Source organism: Acipenser ruthenus, chromosome 1 (genome assembly GCF_902713425.1).
Source record: "Acipenser ruthenus chromosome 1, fAciRut3.2 maternal haplotype, whole genome shotgun sequence".
Taxonomy (NCBI): domain Eukaryota; kingdom Metazoa; phylum Chordata; class Actinopteri; order Acipenseriformes; family Acipenseridae; genus Acipenser; species Acipenser ruthenus.
This window is the reverse complement of record NC_081189.1, coordinates 30,292,662-30,316,798: the sequence shown is the minus strand read 5'-3', so window position 1 is coordinate 30,316,798 and position 24,137 is coordinate 30,292,662. Positions and strand designations below refer to the sequence as shown.

Below are 24,137 nucleotides of genomic sequence, written 5' to 3'. Positions count from 1 at the left end.
CGACTTACAATTGTTACAAGATATCACATTCTTTTTTTTCAGTTTTCTTTTTCAGTAGAGATTTGTTAATCCATTTCTAAAGTTTCTCATTTTCCACATACAGTAATAAATTTTATAAGAAATGATATTAAAAACAAATAAAGATACTGGAAAACAAGCAACATTCACCCAAACTGTCAGTGACCAGGACAGAGAACACAGGTACCTACTCTTCTTGAGTCCTAAGCTGAAGTGAGGAGCTGTCCCCTAGCTCCTTCTTTATACATGTGACCAGGCAAAATTGGCAACAGCTATTCAGTTTAGCCTGGCCACATTCCACACCATTTGCTTCTATATTTTAGGCAGCAATTTTTTCACCCCATTCCATTCCACCTTCACAAAATGCACATCTTTAAATATATGTTTGCAGGGTGTGTGCCCTGTCACAGTCAGTTTATTCATAATTTTGATATGAATATTCAAATAGTATGCTTGTCCAGCAGTTATCAAGTTTATATTCTTTGACATAAAAAATATTGCAGTGGGTGAAAGTGTTTGCTTCTGTAAAAGGATTAAGATGTCAAATCACTATTGTTTATACAGCTATAATGCATATTTGCCTGTCAGGAACATGTCAGTCTTTTCATCAGCCCCCAGGCAGTGTAGAGTTGCAATCAGAAGTAATTGCCAGAACTTAACGTAACCTTGTCCAGTCTTGTACGTGTATGAACTGTAGATAAACGGGCAGCGGCACTTTATGGGGTGTTTATATAACATCAGAGTGCTGTAAGGATGGGCACAAAAGGCAAAGAACCAGAATAGAACAATCTACTACTTGTACAATGTACTGCTAACTGCATTTAAACCATTGTACAATAAAACACAGCATTTCACCTGTAATCCTCTCATTAGAGTGTACTATTTTAGAAAAGAGAACATAGATTTAAAATCAAATCATAACCAGCAACATATTACAATACATTCAAATAAAACTACACATACATTTGATCTACATGCTTAGGCACTTTGCTTACAGTCATTTTCTGAGACAGTTTTCCCACAATATCCGCCAACCCACCTGTCCTTCAGAAATATTAACTACAAACAATTTACTACCTGCTTCACACTCAGTTATGATTTACACTTTAGATTACATGACAAGCTACTTGAGAGTTTTCATGCATTTAAATATAAATGGTAAATCATAATGAGAGAAGTCACTCAATTACAAAACTAAAAGTACACTTGAGTGAGCAGCACGGACAAGACGAACTATAACCATAAATTTGCCTTCATGTGTATACATCTTATTAAAAGTTTATAAAAAGCCGTACCCAAAAGTGCTTATAGGACAAACTACAGCCATTTCTTACTGTAACTGCCTTCTCTGCTGTTAATATTTATTATGTATTACTTGCATCTCCTGGGATCATTACTTAACTGTATAATTTGCAGGTAGAGTAAGTGCAGACCCTTACAAAATATGTACAACAAAAGTGATTAAATGTATGTTATGTGGAAACTGGAATTAAAGAAAGTTCCCTTAACCTGTGGTATTAAAATGTGGAAAAAAGGCAGAGGAAGAAACGACACCATTACTGGGCTAGCAATACTCCCTAACCACAGGTATGCTTTTATGCTCTGTCATGCATGGCTTGAGTGGTGCGTGTGAGTGGTGACGTCAGGTTCAGGAAGCAGCAGTCAAAACAAAAAGTACGGGGCTGAAACGGCCGCAGACGTATATTTATTAAATAATAAAACAAAAGATTTAAACAAAACACAAAAACAAAAGGGTACTCTGGCCAAAGTAAAAATAACACAAACAATTATACATCTTATTCTAAAAACAAGTACCTTGTTCGCTGGTTTGGTAGCATTTGCTCTTTACTATCCTTCTCCTTACAACTCTCTAATACTCTGTTTTTCTGAGCCCGGAGTGGGTCTTTTGTACTGTGGCTGGAGATGTTTTACATAGAAGGCGCTATTTAAAATAAAAATTATTATTATTAAGAGTCTGGCAATACTCTGTCAACAATGTATTTAATAAAAGTTTGTGATCTACCATGTAAAATGCTTTTGTCCGGTCAATTAAATCGTACACTGCCAACTTACCACTGTCAATGGCCATGCCTATTTTTCACACTCTCACTCTTAATAGACTAATCGTATTGTAAGGTTCGATTTCTTCTCAGAAATAATCAGACAGTCTTCTTCAGGTAAATTTAATCAAAAGAGTTTTATTCAGGAACGGGTCAAAAAAGTAGTACAGGATACAACAGCAACAGCAATGGCACTGCAAGTAAACTCATAGGATGGAATATGAACAACAGAGCTGCAGGTACTCAGAGGCCTCGGCAGGAGGATTCCAAGCAACAGAAATACCTGTTGCAAACTCTGATATACCTAAATATACCTATCAAGCGCCTGCCTTCTGGGAGTGGAACTCCACCTAGTTTTACCAATGAACAGAGTTGGCCCCCCTTCAGAGGAGGTGTTTTAGTAGGCGTTCCGTGACGCTTACCTAAAGTTATAGCGTGTCATGTTTGCAGAAGTTTGTGATTTTAGGACCAGTTTTTTGCCACTCATGTGGCAAAGTGATTCCAGTTGGAAAGGGATTTCATTGTATCCAGGTCTGGTGACCAAATAATAGGACCCCGGCAATACACAACAATGTATACTGCACGGAGTAAATAACAATGGGTTGCAGTCCCAAACAATAAACACGAATATCCGCCCCACAATAATACTAACACGGTCATCAGTCCTGGGTGCAGTAGTATTCATGGTGGGTGATATAGTGTATCAGTGACAGTAGTGCAGTGTTGTTTCGGCTTTGTGCTGGCCCTTGGCGACAGCTCTGGAATTGTGTTAGCCGTCTAGTAATTTACAAAGCAAGACAATTACAGACAAACAAACAAAACACTCACGCTACATTATTTCTCACAGCAGCTCTCACAGTCCTTACAGGTTCAAAACTCAAACCGAAGCGAAGGAACAGATTGTGTTTGTCCATCCCCTTTTATGCCGTCACGCATGACCCCTTGATAAACAAGTGCAACTGCCCCTCCAATCTGCAGCAGCCACATTGTTTCCCTTCTGGCTCAATGCGTTAATGCAATGGAGTCCCGCCTCCTTTCTAGCTGGCCGACTTTCCTTGAACCCTGGGAAAGAACTTTCAGGCCAGCCCGTCCAGGGAACTCTGTTCTCGCTGCTTGGTGCCCTCACAGGTCGGGAGGGAGGTTTACTACCAAGAATCATTGTATTTCTGTCACCGCTCAAAACAGCTTTTTAAGCAAAAACAGCTTATGCGAAAACAGGGGTGTTACCATCCAGTCAAGGTCACAGCTGCACAAAGTCACTTATCATGATTCTCAGGCATGGGTGTAGTTCGGGCTACATGCAAAGCTAAAGGGCTACAAGGTCAGGGCAACGCTAGGCAAGAGTTTAAAAAGCCTTACAGTATAGCTAGGGACCTAGGAATTGAGCAATAATATAAATAATTTTTTACCCTTGCCATTTCAAATCTTATGTATTAATTAAAAAAATGTATGTTAAAACAACCATGTCTTTTGTTATTAACGATTCTGCAGTTGTTGTAATGTTTGCTAATATAAAAGGGACCAATATAAAACGAAAACTGTCTTGTTGAAACATTTGCCTAAATAAATCATAATAACAAAAATCACCATTTAAAAAACAAGAAGGTAATTTATTTATCTTTGTATTTATTTTATATCTATGGCACAGTAATAAGCAGGTTTTAAGGAACATAAACAATCTTGATAATTGTGGTCTTCATACATAAAAGAACAAACTATTGAGGAATGTAGCAAACTGACAAGATTTATGCTTGGACACAGCAGTTTACCTACATGCTGATGTTAACACAAATAAGTGTTGTTCACTGGTTCTGTTCTATTGTGTCAACACTTTTCCTTTGGATACAGTTCAGAAATACTGCCCTAGAGGAATTTGATTTGAGCTTCTTGGTGGGCCATATAATTAATCTCATGCTGTGTTCAATCATCTCAAAATACTTAATAACTAAAAATAAAAACAAGCTGAAAAGGTTTTAATACATACCCATTTTTATTTTATTTTACAGGGTGCCGATACACCACAATTTGAACTTTTCCTTTATACAGTGTTACATTTCCCCAGTTTAGAGAAGGTTTTCCATTAACCTCCACATTTCCCATTGCAGGGGTAACATGCTCACCCTCTTTTAGTGAAATGTTTCCCAATATCTAATTTCCCCCAAGTATATTAATGATGTAATCTTACATAGGTAACATTTACCATTAAATATGTTATCTAGAAACTACTATGGAATTAAATACATAAAAGCAGGTAAGCAACAATTTCTTTTACAATTCACAATTCTGATTCCATTACCTTTAGTGTGAACTTTTAAAATCAGTATGTCTCTACATGTCAATTTATTATAAATAGCAACAAAACATTGGAGGTTATTAGGTACAAATTGCTGTGACAAAATCCCAGCCTTAACAATGGATAGTAGCCCTAATGGTAGCCCCATTAAAGCAGTAGTATCTCATGATCGTGTTCAATTTTATAATAAGCTATGCTACATGAATGTGTAAAACATTTAATTTGATTGTTCACTGTTCTGTCCACTCTGCTTCATCAGAATGCAGACCATGGCTTAATCTTTTGCATCACCTAGAGGTAGTTTCATCTATAGGTAACAAGCTTCCGCCAGCTGGCTCGTTTCATCTTAGAGGGTCAGGCTGAGGGAACAACGGAGTGTTATCTTATAGGGTCAGCAATCCCTCCAAGGCCTGCCTCTCAGCCACTCAGAGAGAGGGAAAGCCAACACACCCTCTTCCCCACCTCTCCGTGTCGCTGCCGTGACTGACAGGCGGATCTGCGAGGCTGCTGCCCCCTTCCTCCAGTACCATGCATGCGCCAGACAGTCAGCACAGATCTCCCCCCTGTTACACATGCTTTAAGCAAATAATTTAGATTTGTATTTGTGTATGTAGTAAAACATAGATGCACTTGCTCTGAGCAATGTGAAAACAATTAAATAAAGCTTTGACTTTTTAGCAATGTCCACCAATTAACCTTCTGCTTTGACTGTGTACTGAGCATAAGTGCATAAAAATCCACACAATTTTGATTAAAATAGCCTTTGTAATAGAAACCTACTGAATACCCCTCTCGGTCAGTGACAGGAGGTGAGTTAAATTCTTTATTAACACGCTGTCTAGATCAGAGGTAAATGTGATGTCTTTGTAATTTGCATAGATTTAAATATGATTTTCCAATTTACTACTGTATTAGGAAGCTTAAACTTAGTTATATTAATTTCATATTTTCTGTTACACTACTTTATAAAGGAGAAGTTTAAACCTGAGGGAATTATTTAGTCTCTATCAGAAGACAAGCTTTCTATAATTTATTACACTTTGACACCAATTTCATAAAGATGCACCAATTATGCCATAAGCCACAACAATGTACTTTTCCAAAATAGATGGTACTATTACATACAGAAAGGAACATATGTAAGGAACTCAGCTTATAGATTTATCTTCTGGAAGTTTCAAACCAAATCAGGTGGAGATACTGAGGACCTCTATTAAAGTCTATACACTGTGGTTCTCTTGCCAGTTAACAAATGCAGGACAATGTATGTTAATTAGCTAGCAATACATTATGGTAATGGACCAAAGTGTGTCAAGTGAAAGTCAAGGTGCTCAGTGTTTTCACACCTGATTGGGTCATCTTTGTTATGCTAATACATTGTGGCGTGCACGGGGGAAGGCAGCAGCAGGGCTGGTAGGTGACGTATTCACACACGAAGACATAAGCCCGATATACGCTTCTTGCAAAGGAGCCGGCTCTTTAGCTATTAGAAGTCCTGGGTTCGCACCCACCCTCCTCCTGTGTGTGGATTGCCTCGCCCTGTGTGATGCGCCTGCCTGCGTAAACCGAGATCGCTACAATATTAATAATATTACAAAGTTCAAGCAGCTTTTTTTAGTATACAGTAGGTTGTGAAATATGCTTACCTTCAGAGCTCCAGGAAAGGTTTTGGGTCTGGGAGTAATTTGCCCTCTAATTTTAACACTGAGAGTAAAATGTATTTTCAGGGGGTAAAATGCAACATTACCTTGAAGTCATGAATAAGCTCAATAAATAAGGGCGTCTGCTAAGAAATAAATAAATAAATAAATACTGTACACTCTTTAATGGTAATGGGGTACGTATTAAAAAAGAGCCTTCCATTTTAACTACAATGTTAGTTTGAACTACTGTAAAACCACACTCAGTGAACATATTAAATTCAATATGCTAAATAAACAAATAATAATAATATAAATCCATACAGATAAATAAGATAAGGACATGCATTAATAAGTTATAAAACAGTTAATTTAAAATTATAGGTACCTTTTTTCAGTGGTTGCCTCTGATGATGGTCCCAGTTGGATTTGTAGCTGGATTTAAGTGAGTTTGGATTAAGACTTGGCTGAAAGTCTCATAGAAACAAGACTACAGTCAGGTAGATCAAATGGTTGACAGCTTACAAAGACAATGTTGCCTGTGTGAGACATAAGCATTAATTTGCAAGACCTAAGATGAAACACTGGTGTGTCCTCATGCTGGGAAATTGTTAAAATAGATGATGTGACTTTTTAGTGATGGATTAATCCTTAACATATCCTGATCTCTTTTATCGGTCCAAAGAAAGCCACAAAGCTTTAATTACAAGTGTAGACGCTGATTCCCTTAACTTTCTCTGGCATCATTAATTGTTTATAAAACAAATCAAAACACAGTATTGCTGAGCTTCTCTACCATTAGACAGAAGACAGATTCTACAAAGCATATAGGCTGAAAAGTGTCAATCAACTGGCTTATAACTATGCCAATAAAAATAAGCATTTTGTTTAAATTCATGACTTTGTAAAGTCCCTGTCACAACTTCTAACTTTTTGGCCTAATCATCATGGGTGCATGTGACAGAGATCGAATGACTCTTGGTGTTAGATCTCCCTCTCGACCTGTGAGGGCACGGTGCAAGAGGAACAGAGTACCCTTAATTAAATAGCACGACAATTTATTCCGTAGGGTACGTGGAAGTCGGTCATTTAGGAAGGGGGCGGAGCTACGGCACCCAAGCTCATTGACCCGGACGGTAAGCGGCGTGGCATCCGAGGACTGGAGGAGCGGATGCGCTCGTTAACCTCGGGGTCATGGGCGAGGGTATAAATAGGGGGCATGGCTTGAGTGATCTGTTCCTTTGCATATGGTTAAGTTAAATAACCGAGAAGGAGCCCGTACTGTGAGTAAACCGTGAGTGTTTTCGTGTCTGTGTATTAACACTGTGTGTCTTGTGTGTTATTAGTCACTGAAGATTACTGAGCACGATCCGGAGCTGCAGCCGCAGGCCAGCGAAAAACCCGGACTTCACCATTCATCTTTTCCACTACAGGAACTGTCTTTGTTTTTCACCACTAGCACTAGAATCACGCACTGTCTAATTGTGTCTGTATTTTGTGTTTTGTGTGGGTGACGGAACGGGACTTTGGGTTACGGGTCAAACCTGTGGGATTACAAACCGAAGTGATACACGCCGCTGTATCACTTCCAACACTGTTATTATTTGCAGGTTTGCCTTAAGGCTCTGGACATTTATTAAATTAAATAAACACCCTTGCACCTGTACAAACGTTGTCCGTGTGATTACTCTGCACTGCACTCACCTGCACGTCTTTACCACTTTGCCACAGTGCACTAAAAGGCAAGCCCAAACCCCAAATCCATGATGTACTGTCAGATATTTTATTGTTGGCTCAATAATAATAATAAAAAATGATCCTCGATGCATTCTTATTGATATTCTGAAAACAACAGCCACCATTAAAATAATTTAATATTAATTCACAAAGTGCTGTTTTATGTGGATTTCTGGCTGCCTGTTATAAAGCTCAGTACATTTTTCAGGTCAAAGGGATACAATTACAAACTAGTTTGGCAAAGAACATGCATATGATCAAATCAAATAACCTTTTGACTTACTGCTTACATTTCCTGCAGTGACACACTCACTGAATTTTAGATGAGTCAATTTATTCAAAATAAATAAAAACAGTTTATAGAGGATTTACGGTCTTAGATGGAGCAGCAGTACAAACTTCAAGGCTAAATCCTTTATAAGTGTTCAATTTAACAGATTAAAGTTCATGTTTACCTTTACAGATGAAGCTATGGATTTATTTTCCAACATGTGTGTCTGCTTTTGGAATACGGTTGTATCTCTATCTAGCAATGAATGGCAAATTAAACAGAAACTTGAAACAAAAAATATGCCATGTAGTTTTCCAAATTCTGCACGGAGGAGAGACCGAACCAAATCGGCCTCTAAGGCTGGGAAGCAATTGATACTTCCCTCAAGGGGAACCTAGAGGTGAGAAAATGGAAAATAAAAGAGTTATAATAGGTTGGGCTTGTGGAGAACCTTCCTGGTGGAGGACGAGGCCAGCGTGGCTGGGCCTCTAAGGTTGAGAAGAGAGTCCCGTCCCCCCGTCCCCCCCTTTGGATACTGTTTTAATTCTGGAAACTGGTGTTTTGTTTTTTTAAATCTTTTGTTAAATTGCGTTGCCTTTGATGTTTTATGCAATTCTGTGCATGGGTAACATTTTGATTTCATTTTGCTGTTGGTTCGTTAATGGGGAATTTTACATACTGCTACAATAAGTACCGAATTTAAAAGTATGTACTGCATTACAGTCCACATGCCATCTGTTTTGGCAAGTGATATTTTCAGAATCATATCGTTCTGAATTAAAATACTTCTTCTGTTATAAATATAGTACTGTACCAACAAAACTAACTACAGTACATCTCAATGGAAGCCTACTTATTTGAATACACAGTCCTTTCAGCTATGTATTTTTGACATTGTATCTTTTTTGTGCTCCTTGAAAAAACGGACAAGGGTTGGAACGGGCCAAAATAAAATAATCAGATATGCATCACACTTGTTCAACTGTCACTGAAGTAAAAATGTTATAGAGTGGGATATGTGAGTGCTGACTGTATTGTTGCTGAATAGTTGATTGTAAAGGCTTAACCCGTTCAGGACCAATCATTTCAGTGGGATGCTCCCCCAGGACCAGGTGTTTTTTGGCTATATTTGACTCTCTTCCTATAAAAATAATCTAGAAAATCCATTTTTTACAGTAGCACCTTGGAAATTATGTCATTTTAAATGTTTCCCTTTTTTTCAACACAATATTTATTTATTTATTTATTTTTTTAAATGTGAAGTATTTTTTATTATGTATTCTGCTTAGAGATACATGTATAAAAATGTGTTATTCTATGACCTGAGGGACCTTATAATACTTCCTGAAAGTTTTATTGAAAAATGTTTGGGCAAATTACAAGACATTGTCATAGGTCATAGTCACTCCCCTAACCAATGATATGTGTTTCAAGCCTGTACTGCAAAGTACGGTGGCCTGTAAGTCATCAAAACGAAGTGCGTTTTTTTATCGTGTTTACACGATCGTGGTCCCAGAAGCCCACCTCAGTATGATCGTGTTAATGATCCTGGTCCTAAAAGGGTTAATAGCATAGGCGCTTTTTTACACAACTTTTTTTTGTCCTGGGCAGCTACAAGAGTGATAGACAGGCAAAAATGACAGGAAGCTGCACAGATGAATGCCAGATGGAGCATGCTTGTACTGTGAGGGTGGTACTTCTGTTGGCTGGTTTCTGCGTTGCGCTGGATGGAGGGGGAGACAATGGTGCCAATGAAGTGGATTGATGAGCTGTCGCATTGCCTTAATAACATGAAGACATATATAGTATCTATGACTGCATGTATCCATGTCCTGAAACAATAGAACGTTTATCAAGACTATTCTGTTTACGCTCAGCAAGCATTTCTTGCATACATTTTTGGGCTGGATCTTGTCAGCAGCAGGGGGCTGAGGAGAGAGAGCCGAAGTGAATGTGAAGATTGGCAGCTGGCCTGCACGGCGGGCGCTGTGCAATATGAGTGACAGACCCAACTGTCATGGCGAATACGTGTAAGGGGATAGCTGCTGGTTCTAAGTGAAAAATCCTGGTTTTGAAACCAGGATTGGTGGATTATCCAAGAAAAGAAATGTTGTCACCATTTGAGAATTTGATTCTACATGGTAAATGGAGAGAACCAATCTCTCGCCATTTGGACTGCAATTTCATTTTCAAAGAGCAGAATCATGTCATTGGGCCAGTATTTAAAGAACACAGAGCTGGAAAATCTCTTCTTTCAAACAACGTTATAAAAAACAAACCTAGATGAACTGCCCCCAAAAAATTCTCACAACTTAAAGAACGCAGAGCTGGAAAAGCGTCCTGGGACATTCAGCGGGGCCGAGGCAGCAGACTCGGGGCTGTACAACAAGCAAGAGCACAACAAAACAGAGTGTGCAGAGCTGTATAGCGATACATGAACAAAAACCGACAGCCCATTCAGGAATTCAGTATGTTCAGGAATGCAGCATTCGAGTATTCAGAGCGATAATGCTTTGTCCAGCAGTGGTGAGGGTAGAATGGTCAATGACGTTTTGTCAGCTGTGCACGCAAACAAAAAAACCAAGACAGAGAGCAAGTGCATAACTTGGGGTTTAAATAGAGGTTTAGCAGATATTATTGACAGTACGGAATGGTGGGTACTGTCAATAATATCTGCCTTCGCTCCTACCCCCAATAATAATAGCCTTCGCTCCTACCCCCTGAACCACACAAAGGTTACAATATTTTCACTGAATGATTGGTGTTTTATGATGCTGCAAAATTGGTTCACTTCTGATACTTAGTAAAGTAATAATATTGCATTTTTGTCCTTCAGCAAGGTTTGTTTTCTGTAAATGTATGACATGTGTCAACAAACTTTAGAAATTAAATAGTCTTGATTATAATTTGATAAGCTATTCATTTTGTGAAGTGCTTGCTAAAGCCAAATGTATAGGCATTTCACCCAACATCTATTAAATAATGAGTCTGGAGGTCAGGCTTAACACAATTAACAAAACTGAGAATTCTATCTGATTTATATAATGTTTAATGACACTGAACCATCTGGTACAGCCTAAATAGCTGCATGTTGTGAAAACAATCCCCATAATTGCAAGTCACTGTCCTCATGATTACAGGCTTTAAAGGGTAAGTGTTATAGAAAGTTATCTAACTAGCCCGAGACAAAAGCAAATCAGTGCTATGGGTATTGTTAAATGGGAACTAGATATCAAGTTGGACAACTGATAAAAATGATATTATTGAGGCCCTCAGGTAGCTCACTTGGTGGTGTACAGGACGTCATACAGTCAGGGGAGCGCAGGTTTGTGTCCAGGTTGTGTGAAGTTGACAGTCTTCGCTGGGGATTCGCTGGACTGTTTCTCCTCATTGCACTACAGCAGACCCTACTTGTCAGGAACACGTTTAGCTCAAGCAGACACCTGCAGAACTACATTTTGTCCTCCTGAGGCCGTTAGCTTACCAACATCTGCTGTCAAGCTCCTGGATGTAAAGAAGAAAATCACTGAGCACTCTAAATGATATATAAATCAAGCTGTTGTGTGGCTATATGATAAATGTTATAGGCAGTATTCTCATACAGTAAACCAAACTGGAGACAAGGATGGTAATGCAATGATGCTGATGTATCACCAATTTGATCCCTTGACCCTGTATATATACAAAACATATATATACAGGCCTCATTCCCTTAAACAGATTGATGCATATTGTTTTCCCTGTATAAATTGCTTCACCTTCATATGATAAATTACTGTTGACAATGTTATGAGGCTTCACTTTTCAGTACAGAGTACAGCTGGGCAGTCATGTAAAACAATGGAAATTGTACCGTTCATAAAAAAAAAAAAGTTTTAAAAAATAGTGTAACATGCCAAAAACCACAAACTATTTGCTTTTAGGTTAAATTGTCCATTATTTACATATATTCCAGAAACAGAATAATGCTTTTTACTAATATTCTAATTATACAACAGTTTAATGAACAATTCTCTAAATAATTTATGTTAACTAATTATTCTTATGATTCACACTAATATCACTAGCAATACTCTTTGTTTTCTTAAGGATAACTGTTTTTCTTTTTTTAAATGTAGTAATCGGCAATTATTTTTTATTATTTTCTCCCAATTTGGAATAGCCAATTATTTTTAGGCTCAGCTCACCGCTACCACCCCCGGGCTGACTCGCAAGCGGCAAAGATGAACACATGCTGTCCTCCGAAGCGTGTGCCGTCAGCCGACCACTTCTTTTCACACTGCGGACTCACCGTGCAGCCACCAAAGAGCTACAGCATTGGAGGACAATGCAGCTCTGGGCAGCTTACAGGCAAGCCTGCAGGTGCATGGCCAGACTACAGGTGTTGCTGGTATGCGGTGAGCCGAGGACACCCTGGCCGAACTTTATGCATCTTCCTTTCGCTAATCTATCATTTTAACACTTGTAAAATTGCATATTTATCATGCATATACAGATAGTAGGTGTGAACAGCCATTTTATATTTTTCCCCATTCATTAACATTACTGCGTCACATTAAAGACATTCTTTTCCCCACGTTGCATTTCCAATCCGTATTTATCATGACTTAAACATATTGTAGCATTGCGTGAAAATAAAAGCAGGCTCACACACGGGCAGTTTTCTGTCTTCGAATCCACGGTTTATTAACAGAGACCAAAATTGAGAACCACTGTCAACCATGGTCCACCCCCTGCCAGCGTCTACCAACCCCGGACCTGGACCCGGACAGACGGACATCTGCGAACATAAGTATTCTATGTTATTATTATTATTATTATTATTATTAGTAGTAGTAGTATTAGTCATAGTAGTCGTCGTAGTCGTAGTAGTATTTATTAGCAGATGCCCTTATCCAGGGCGACTTACAATTGTTACAAAATATCACAGTACAAAGTATCACATTACAAACTATCACATTGTAAGATATCACATTACAGAATATCAGAATGAGGATAATGATATACAGCTATGGCCAAAAGTTTAGCATCACCTAGAATTTTAGGATTGAGTAACTGATGTAATAAAAAAAAAAAAAAAACGATATGAACATAAATTTAGATACAAAATTATATCGCAAAAGTCTACCAGAAGCCATAATAGTAGTTGAGTATTTCATGTTAGATTTCGAAATATCCCCTTTTGGTTAGTTTTTCATTAAGTATATGGAAAACTACAAAGCGATATCTAATTCAATATGTTAATGTAATATTATTCAGCAGGTTTTATTTGACTTATGAAGCAATATTTGTACATATGATTAATATGCTTTTTGAGATTTGAGTTTGGGGCTGAAGATGTATAGATAATAAACAATACCGCTTGATATGATGCTTGTAATTTCGAGATTGATTTTAAAACATGTAACAACAATTTCAGACAGTACATCTAATTTTTTTTAACCTGTAATGATTATTCAACAAAAAAAGTTAATGAAGTACTATCCATGGGTCCAGTAGACCCATTGTTTATTTGGTCTACGAAACAGACGAATGAAATCCATTTAAAAAAAAAATAACACTTTAACAAAAGCACTTTAGAAAACAACACTTAAAATATTTCACAGCAGTTTCATTGCTAAGGTGCAGTTTTGACACCTGTCATGGGCACATTGAAGACAGATGGGATTTTTGCATGAGGCACAGAGGATGTCTGTCCTTTGATAACGGACACATTTGGGAATATCATCTGTAGAGACAGCAGACAGCAGAGTTCAGATAATATCCACTGTAAGGGAGCGGAGTTTGTGAGGTACTTGGTCATTCTGCGCTCCATAAAGGTGTAGGACCAAATGAATGATTAAAGAGTTGAACATATTTATAACTGCACTGCAATTTCAAAATTATAACAAGTGTGATGGTGTGCCCCGCCCCTAGATATGTGTGCGTTGTATTATTATTTTTGTAGTTTTTCATCATAATTATGACTTTTGTTTTGATGGATGGTATGTATTTATTTTGACGGACAATAGCCATCCGTCATTATTATTGTTTGATTCAGCAGTGAGAGAGTTAGCTTCCTCTCCCTGCCTTCTCGTGCAGAATGTAGAAGGTAGCTAGGAGTTAATCGATTTTCAATTATGTCATTTATTTAAAAAAGCGCTGCAGCGCCTTTGATACCCCAGTCTGTCTGTGTGTGAGCTACTTCATCCTGGTCTGGTGCCACTGCTCAAGCCATCTCTGTTAAACAAGATAAGAAAGGGTCAGCCTAACTCAGTAACTATAGCAACCACATAATAAACCTAGGCCCACTGCCAAACCAAGATTGACTCCTTAGGATTCCCAGGTGCTAGCGGCTCTAATTCAGTCTTGCTATTGTATGTTTGTAAGTTTGAAAAAACGAGTCAAGGTTACAAGGAGAACAAATGTTTTGTTCTGAGTTTGTCTAGTCAGTTAGAAAATGGAGCAACTTTTAAACACTTGAACTGCCAGGTGCAAATAACATCTAGAAAACACAGTCAATGATTCAATAAACTTTGTGAAAAAACTCAAATATTGTTCAAGGACTTAAAAAAGGAGCGCCAACAACTGGGATCGCCATTGAAGACAAGGGAAGCTAGTAATTAAAGAATTAATTAATGGACTGAATGGGCCTACCTGGGGTTAGGGTTAGGGTTAACTTCTACTGGAAGAATACCTGCTCTTATTAAACAAAGTCTGAAAGGGACACCACCCCACCGAGTCACCTCACACTGTATCAGCACTGCAATCTGAATGAAGTACTTTCTCTAATTCAACTAAAGATTAAAGAATTATAGAAACTATACCCGGGGAATGTAATACATGTATATTTGAAGAAAGGTTGATGTTGTGAAATGTAAAAGAGGTGTGTCTTACTTTGCTTTATAACAAAAGGGCTACTTTTAATCTTTTGTGAAAGTAAATTACCATCTAAACAGCTAGATTAATTACAAAGTGATTTATAAAGTGCTGAAGTTGTTTTTAAGAAGAAATTAATGTGTGTTCTAGCTGTGAATTCTAATTGAAGGATATATATATATATATATATATATATATATATATATATATATATATATATATATATTATTTTTTTTAACAACAGATTGACTGGTGCTAACTTGACATGGAACTACTTTGAGGGTACAGTACGTGGCTGCAGTTATGCATTTAGCAGAAGAGCAGTGGGCACTTTAAAAATAGGCGGTTATGGACAAGATCTGATCATGTACTCCGGTTTTCTCATTTCGACAGGCATTAACCCTTTATGAGTAGACCCCACTGTATGTAATACATTGTAACCACTAAAATATAGATGACACAATATAAAAATGTGTTATGGATGCCAAAGGGTTATAAATACAAAATAAAGCTGTTGATACAGCTTTAAATAGTGAATCTTAAATGTTTTACATATTACTAGCAACGCAAGGTAAACAATAATTATATAGAGAACTGCTATGTGAAAGTCCTTCAGGTTAACTCTAAAAGTCTTCAACTAAGCAGATTTGTTAAACCAGGTATTGAGTAAATCATGGCCACTCAAGCTAGAACATAGATTCTGAAACTTGGTTTTGTTGTGGTACAATAAACCAAATGTGGTCTGCCAGAATGTAACCATGGTAAATCTGAGTTTATGATGGAAGTAATTAATGGTTAAACCTAATTACAAATCACCCACATCCAACACATCATGGAAGTTTAATCTTGGAAGTTTAATGTTTTATTTTGTTATGTATCATCACATTTTGAAGCCTAGGGCCCCCCGAGTGTTATGAATAAGAGGTCAGTTAAGAGAAGGCCAATGTCTGAGAAATAAGAAGGTCCACTTCAGGTATTGTAACAAACTTCAGAGAAATGGAATTATGAGAAATGCTGCAAAAGCAGTTTTACAGCAGTTTTCTTAATATGGTGCATGGAAATGACTTTTCAGAACTGCTTAAAAGGATGCTGAAGTAGCAAATTTGCCCCTTTTGTCAAGCTTTTATACAGATTGATTGGTTTATAAAGCTGCACGGTCAGGTTTTTTTACTGTATTTTTTTATTTTTTATTGCTGTTCACCTCCCCAGTGATTCATTTGTATGATTCTGTCCTAGATATTTTTCTAAATTAAATTTAGATTTAGCTTCTGTCAGCCATTACTAAATTCCCCAAAAGCTAAAAGCAACACAAAGCAAAACATCCAAACATTTCATTTTTTTATTAATATTTGTGATGTCTGCCATTAATTACTTTACCATAGCATAGTAGGAAGGGGAGAACATATCACCGTGTATATAATTATCCTAGAGGACACTATGCAGCTTAGCAGTACTCATACTGCTGGAGAACCAACTTTGCTGCAGATTTCCGGTCAGTAACCACTGAGGAATAGTCAGGGCTGGCCTTTGAGCTTCTGTTGCCCAAATGAGAATTTTGCATACAATTTACCACTTTTTTTTCTTTCATAAGATGTTTTAATAAGATGTACATGCAGTAGTATTAGCTATTTATAAAAAAAGATAAATTTCGCTAGATTTGCTGGTCAAAGTCAAATACATCAATTCAGGCACATTATTAATGATGACATAAAGAGAATGCTCTGAGGAAGACGTAATTGTATGTCAAAATGTCAGCTTTACTGTCCGAGGACAATAACATCCTGTCTCTGAACAACATGGATTATACAAAATAAAATGTATTTATTGGAAGGTTTCCTTTTGAGTGTTCTCACTTTCTTGCTTTCCCGGAGGAGTCCGAATAGTGAAGTCTTCGTGGTTAAGCAACCTGTTTTTACTATACTGCGATGGATTTATACTGTGATATAGTAAATTGGTAATTTCTGTGATAACTATCTTCAACTTAGAAAACAAATACAATGACTTGCCTTACATTTAACATGATGCTTTACGGGCCGCCTTCTGTTTGCAAACTTCTTCACCAGGTCAGTGTAATCCAATGAAGCAGCAACTTCGTTTTCAATAGAAATTAGAACAAGATGATTCAGTCTTTCTTGGGTCATAGTGGATCTCAGGTAGGTTTTTTTTTTTATTTTTTTTATCAATTTAAGCTTTGAGAAACTTCTCTCCCCAGATACAATGCTAACATGAATGGTCAGCAAAATACGCAAAGCAATGGAAGTATTGGCAAATGCTTCTATAAGTCCTTTTAAATGTATATATTTCAGAGCTTCCAAGGCTGAACACTGTTCAGGAAGAATTCTTGACACTGTTTGAAGTTTTTGGCTCAACTCCTCAGCATGATTCATTTGAGCAGTATCTGGAGAGCCTTGCATTTCTTCAGTAAATCTCCATGATACATTTCTTTTAGCTTCCTGATATAGAGAAATCTGAAGTTTTCACTGTGGAATTCCATTTACTAGAATCTTTCTGCCAATTAAGCCATTGCTTTATCAACCAAACCATTAAAAAAAACTCTCATCTTTTGTCAGGGTCAGCAACTGCTCCATCAGGGGTCTCAATCAAATTGCCTTTTATTTTTCCTTCTGCGCTGCATTATGACAGATGGGAATGAAGGCTCTGTTTCCAGTTCCTCATCTAACTCCTTCGCATTTATTTTGGCAGCTCGGTATCCATTTATTCTGTACTCAGCTAAAAATGCCTAAGTTTCTTCAATAAGCTTCAATCCAACATCAAATTGCATATCAGCAACGTAAAGCTTTTCAACTCACTGGCCAAGGAAGCTGCTTCACTTCTAGCTATTGGATCTCTGGCTTCTTGTGAAAGCACATGCAAAGCATCCTACACACTACTAACCTGATAATGCACAGCTTTTACGCTAGCGATTTGCTCAACATGGCTGACATCTGGTGTGCAATCAAGTACAACTGAATAGTACATTTCTGCCTGGATGGCCATTAAAATGGTGTCTCTAATTTTTATCAGCTATGATTTCATGCAATTCATTCTGCACGCAGTTTCCGAGATAGTGGTCATGAATGAAATGACCATTGTTCTGTTCAAAAAGCTTGTCACGGCTGCCACCACATGCAAGGTTGTGCAATTGCTATCAATCTTCCTAACACAGTTCGTCAATGCTGCTTCTCTGCATTTAGCATTTTCTGAGTATGCTTGTCAATAGTCTCTTCTGTTCCAAGTCTATTTTCAAGCTCCAGCCAACAGTGTAGACTTCTAATGTGGTGTGAAGAAGATTCATGCTGACTCAAATATTTGGCCATGTTGCTCCAGTCACTAAAACCTCCAGAACCCAACAGAACAGTTGAAGTGGAAAATAATTTGCAGCAAATCGACAGCCTTTGAGTAAACAAGCCACCATTTGTCAGTTGTTTCACCATTATTAAGCCTCCGTGTATAATTAACTGGTATGAATTTTCTGTTGGTTTTGTCTTTTCTTGATCCAGAACTCTCACTGGTCCTTTTTCTACCAGAAACAAACAGATTTGTTCATCTATTACTACTGGCCAGAGTCCAGGATCATCCTATGAAACCAGCTGCGTAACTGAATCTTTGAACTAGGTTCAGCGTTAGGAGTTCCAGTCAGCTCTGGTTCAGGAGGGTGACTGGCATCACTGTCCCTGCTTTACTCCTCAACAAATTGGTTTAAGTAATTTTTTTTTGTTTTTGTGACCAGTCCAACGTGGCGCCCTCTCCAACCTGATGTCCCACACAGCTGTGTATTTTGTGTGTCCCTAAGGCCGACCCTGGGAATGGTCATACATTGCTCTAGAGCAAGAGCAACTGCATGCCAACAAGCTATTAATTTTCTAGGAATGCCTATGGCTATAACTGCATTGATACATCCTCCCCTCTTCATAAATAGACAAAGATATTAATCAGCAACCTGTAGCACAAGTGATGTGGCACTCCATGTGTTACCAATTAGCTACCATTACAGAATGGCAGGGTTAGTTTTCTGTTCTTGTCGCCAGGTGACACATCACTGTTTTGATTTCCTTTTTTTTCTTTGATCACTTGTGCTATATTTCTTTTTTTTTTCCTTTTATTATACACTCACTTGATTCAGTTTTTTTCTTACTATGCACAATGATTGATTTATTTGTATTTCGGCATTAATTATTTTGTCACGTTCTGACAGGAATCCCATGTGTGGAATGCATGTATTGCTAACTAAGTGGCAATTACCCACCGGGGCTGCATGGGGCAAATTAATCGATCTGATTAGTTAAAAGGTAGCTGAAACAAAGAATGAAAGAGAAAAAAGAAGGACGTGAGAGAACAAATGAAAAACACACAACGAAAGAAGATAGCGAATCGACCTGGGGTAGGATACAGGCGGAGATGGAATACAGAGGACGGGAATGAAGCAACGCAGAACGTGACATAAATAAACAAACGAATAAAGAAAGAAGGAAACGAAAGAAGAACGGGGCAAGAAGAAAATGGGGAACATAAAAGTGGATGTACTGTTTAAGCTAAATTACTTGAAAGGAACTTGAATCAGGAAGAGGGAGCGCTGCTATTGTAAAGACTGACCTGTTGCTTTTGGATTATTATTTTTTTTTTTTAATTTTTTTTTTTTTTACCTGTGTGACTCTTGGCATTTTTGCACATTTGCAGTGTTTTAACAGTTTTATCGTAGTGCACTGACCAGTTCTTGGGAATTGTTGCTGTGTATTTATTGTTGCAAACATATGGGAGTTTGCTGTGGAGGTTTTTTTTTCCCTTTATTTTGAACACGCTGCTGGCTATACAGGAGTGTTGGTAACATCAGACTACAATACAACACAGGCTGGTTGCAGCCTTGTCTTGTATACTGCAGTGCAGAAGATTTAGTATTTTTTTCCTTTTTTTTGTAAACGTCTCGGAAGGACTGGCTGCATATCGGCAGCAATTGTGACTTTTTTTTTTCTTTGTTTGTTTTTTTTTCTTGGAAAACTGTGGTGTTTTTTTTTTTTGTTTTTTTTTAATCTTTTTGCTTTTTGACTTAACTTTCTTTTCGCTATTACCTCCACCCTCTTGTATGCAATATTTTATTTGTTTTAAATTCGAATTCCCTGTTTTTACTATTTAAAATAAAAAAATACATTTTATAAAGTTCTTGCGTGTGTCGTCTCTTGTTGAAAGCTATGGTGTGGACCTAGATCAACAAACCTGAAATAGAAAGAAACAAAAGGTTAATAGAAATTGTTGAGGACTATAGAACAGTGTGTAAGGTACCTGAGGTGTTTGGGACGTATTCTTCCCTCCCATATTTTTTCCAGGACCTGGTGCCCGTAGCTCCTCCACCATGTGGCATAGTCTGGCTCTAAGAGGCGACATTCTTTTTACCCAAGAAAGTGAGAAACAGAAGACTTCATTTATTCTAGTTGTTTAATTAAATGTTTCTCTGCAAAACTGTCTTCTACGATGTGACCTGTCTTGTACGATTTTTTTTCTTCAGCCATTTAGTTCCATTATATACATGCCATAATCACAACGATTGACTCCAATTGATATTCTTGGCAAATGTATTTAGCACTAGTTACTGAACACACAGTTTATTACACATCAGTCCTCCATTGCCTCTCTCTTCCATCACCATAGCATATTTTTCAAAAGCAAACATATTCATACAATTCAAGAACAAATGGATAGGATTAAAATTTCCTAAAACAAAGCAATGGAAAACAAAAAGATGATTGGAAGTCCCTATATTATTTAGCTTAATTGGATGCTCTACTAATTTTATAGGAGTCATATTTAGCCCCATACCGCTACCCTAATGTGCTCAGATCTAAAATCTATTTTCTGAACTTTGAAATAGAAAATTGGATTTGGTATATAATATTAATGTGCAACCATGCAGAATAAAGTTAACCTGCAATGAAAAACTCAGCTGGGCACCCCATTCAAAACACACAAACTCAGAAATGGTATAAGATTGCTTAACTCTTAACCTACCAATGCCATCTAAAGCTGACCACTGTAATAACCTGTATTTCAGAGGAGATTGCAGTCTGGAATAAGAGTCTTTTGATTGGGGACTCTGGATTAGGGCTGTGCTATTGATTTTGAGCAAAGCTGCTTCTAAGTTTAAGTTGCATTGTATGCCTTGTATATGCAACCTAGATATTAAACAGATAAGCTGATTGCTACAGAGAGCAACCGGGGGGGGGGGGGGTGCCTTGTTACGGATACTTGTTTGTACTCGTTGCATAGTATGGGTCTAGTATTTCACTTTTTCCTTCATTTACCCATGCCAAAGCAAAGTATACATGACAATAGTAAATTTCCCACTGTAAAACTCTGAATTTTGAAAGATCTATGATTCTGCTGTAGCACATGAAAACAATTAGAAGCAGAATACACTGTGGTATGTCAGGGTGGTGTGGTGTGCTAAGATATCGGCATGTGACGTTATGAGGCCAGGCACTTTAAAAGGACAGACTTTACTGTTGCCACAAATAAAATTGTTGTACATTCACCAGCATGCTCAAAACGTTTTTGCCCCCTGATTTCCGGTTTTAACTAAATTGATTTCAATAAGACTATGCATGTCGGGAGGTTGCAAACTTTTCTGACACAATATGTCAGTAGCATTATGTGCTTAATCACATTTCTAAGTCTTTCACTGAGCTAACAGTTACAAGAGTGTAGTCACCTGACAACAGTGTTACTGACAGTTTATTTTATTTATGATTTATGGTGATTCCAGGTGGTGTGTTGTTAGAATGTGTAATTGACCAATCAGAGAGCAGCATCTCTTAACTACGGTTTTATAATGTATGTGTGAATATTGTGCCTTTTTTCAAAGAAAAAAAAAAGTACCTGAAATAATGTCTTTGATTGGTAAGCTTGGTGTAAGTTTTTAATTACTAGTCTAGTATTCACTTTCTTAAGCATATATGTGGTTTAAATTACTTTAAAATAAAAGCAGGATAAACTAAATGTGCTTAATCATGCATTACATTTAACCCAAGAACCAAGGTTGCCTCTCCCTGGCCTAAATCCACTCTAATACTTGCAAATGAAATATATTTAGCCAACAGAGGGCTTAGCGGTTACAGTCTAGATCGACCAGTATTATAAAAATTACACTAAATAGTTCTAAACACAATTTCAGTCCGATAATACTAATCTGTAACATCCGTGAGATAAGCTGTCAACAGTATATCTACTTTGCATGAACAAATTAAATTGTAATTACATGGGCACATCATTATTTTGATTGGATTTCCTAATGGTTGCGAGGAAATGATCTGGTTAATTAAAGATGTAATATAATCTGCATCAAGGAGCACTTGCTTCTAGCATACCTACGGTGTACATTTTTATAATTGCCTATGGGAACTCAGAAAGACATGTGCAGCTTTTTACTTATTACTTTTTCATTCGATATCTGCCCTGTCACAAAGCCAGGTTTTAAAGATAAGCAGTATTTGACTGACAATGTTTAGAAGCCACTAATAGACCAATAGTTTGCAGTATTAGAAATACAACCTTTAGTGGAGTTGTACTATCATTCTCCATTTACCCTTTACCCTTCCTCAGCTCAAAATATGCACTTGAAAGCAATTATTCCAAATACATTTGTGTGGTAATGTTTCTATTGTTCAGCATTATTCCACAATTATACCAAAAAAATCTATTCTGTATATAGTTCACAAAATAAGTAAGAATCATTATTTCACAAGCAATAGACTGTAGTTGCAAAGACACATGAAAGAGAGCATAGTTGTACTAAGAGTAGTTCATTTAAAATGTGTTCATTATTTTATCAGCATTACGATTTAAATAGACTTAAAGAGTGCTCATTTTATTCCATAACAGAAATCCCTAGTTGCTCCGTGACCACTGTTAGTAGCACAGCCAGCTTAAAGGCTATACGATAAAATTTGAGTACCACCATTTCTGAATGGTGTTCTAATTAAACTTTTAATGTGTTACTCTCAAAACCTTTAGTCATTTTGAATGTTAAACCCAGGCTTTCAGACTCTTGACTGACCTCCTCGCAAACATCACAGCTATACTGCTTCACTTTTAACATATTTATTTATTTATTTATTCTTACCTGACACTCCCACCTACGTCATCTTGTTGATTTCATTCAGTTCACTGTTGTTTCAACATGGATCCAACCTCACCAAGCATTTATGTTTTCAGCTTTACCTCCCAATATACACCTTCCAGGCTGTATTTGGTTTAGCTTGGAGTTTATATAGTAATTATGAACTTTTCCACAATGCTGTAAAGAACTGAGTTTTACCAGAACATTGTTTTAACATTTAACAAAAAGCGTCACTACTTTTCTCTAAACATGACATTTACTTGATTGCTTGGTGGAATATCCAGGAAACTATTTTTCTAACTAGGAATGTTAATTCATTCCATACACTGCGCTCCTCCTGGGGAGCCATGTTTCTCACAGCATTCCTGTAAATTAGATTTTTTTTGGGAATAGGGATTTCTACTGTGCTGCTTTAATCTTTTAGACTTTTCTCGCTACAATTTCGGATAGGAGCTGCAAACTGCAGTGGCAAAAATAGCATTCCATATCCTCAAACATTTGAGGCACTGGTTTTCATGCGTTATGGACATTTATGGAAGGGATTTTATTTCAATGTCTAATCGGCACAACAGATACTTAAACAGTAGCCTGGGAGGAACAGGCGGGTCGGAGATTTGGATAACCAGAGATTTCCCCCAAGATGAAAGTTATTCTCTCATCCATTGCTCTGACCCTCGATAAAACACAATTAACTGTCACTGTTATTGTTAAAATGTTGTGTATTCATTTTTGTGAATATAATCTGTGAGGTGGAGAGAGGTACTGCTGCTCTTAGAGGTTTGTTTGGGGAAGTGCATTTCATTCCGCTGAGTGTACAGGAATCACTATAATATTTAACGTATGGAAGGCTGGTCTCGTCTTTTTGGGGGGTTGCTCATCGGGATCAGTCAAAGGCTCTAATGGGCAAGATCAATTGGCCAACTTACTGCTGCAATAATATTCTTGTACTGCAAGAGAAAATCAATAAAATCATGTTATCCCTGATTTTGTTTCCTGGCTGAAATAAAATTAAAAAAAAGTATATTGCTATTTCTGGAGGGGAATTAAATTATGTATTCTTACCTGACACCCACCTATGCCGTCTAAAAACAGGCCTGGTCTAACCCCCCCCCTGCACACTGCAGGAATTTCCAATTATTTTTGGAGTAACAAA

General features: G+C 37.4%; 2 long non-coding RNA genes across 5 annotated transcripts; both read right to left on the bottom strand.

Annotated features, from left to right (window-relative positions):
- Positions 1–3,693: 3,693 nt before the first annotated feature.
- On the bottom strand, positions 3,694–16,977 carry LOC131737013 (uncharacterized). 4 transcript variants are annotated; one of them, XR_009328601.1, is made up of 4 exons: positions 16,889–16,977; positions 8,204–12,799; positions 6,400–6,550; positions 3,694–6,075 (listed from the first exon to the last, which is right to left on the bottom strand). It is a non-coding gene; the product is annotated as an uncharacterized LOC131737013 (long non-coding RNA). The 4 variants fall into 4 exon arrangements; XR_009328599.1 differs by having other exon boundaries at positions 6,400–11,523; positions 12,670–12,799; XR_009328600.1 differs by having other exon boundaries at positions 6,400–11,523; positions 12,674–12,799.
- Positions 16,978–19,877: 2,900 nt separating this feature from the next.
- On the bottom strand, positions 19,878–23,186 carry LOC131737018 (uncharacterized). Its single transcript, XR_009328602.1, has 2 exons — positions 22,988–23,186; positions 19,878–20,257 (listed from the first exon to the last, which is right to left on the bottom strand). It is a non-coding gene; the product is annotated as an uncharacterized LOC131737018 (long non-coding RNA).
- Between the last annotated feature and the right edge of the window lie 951 nt (positions 23,187–24,137).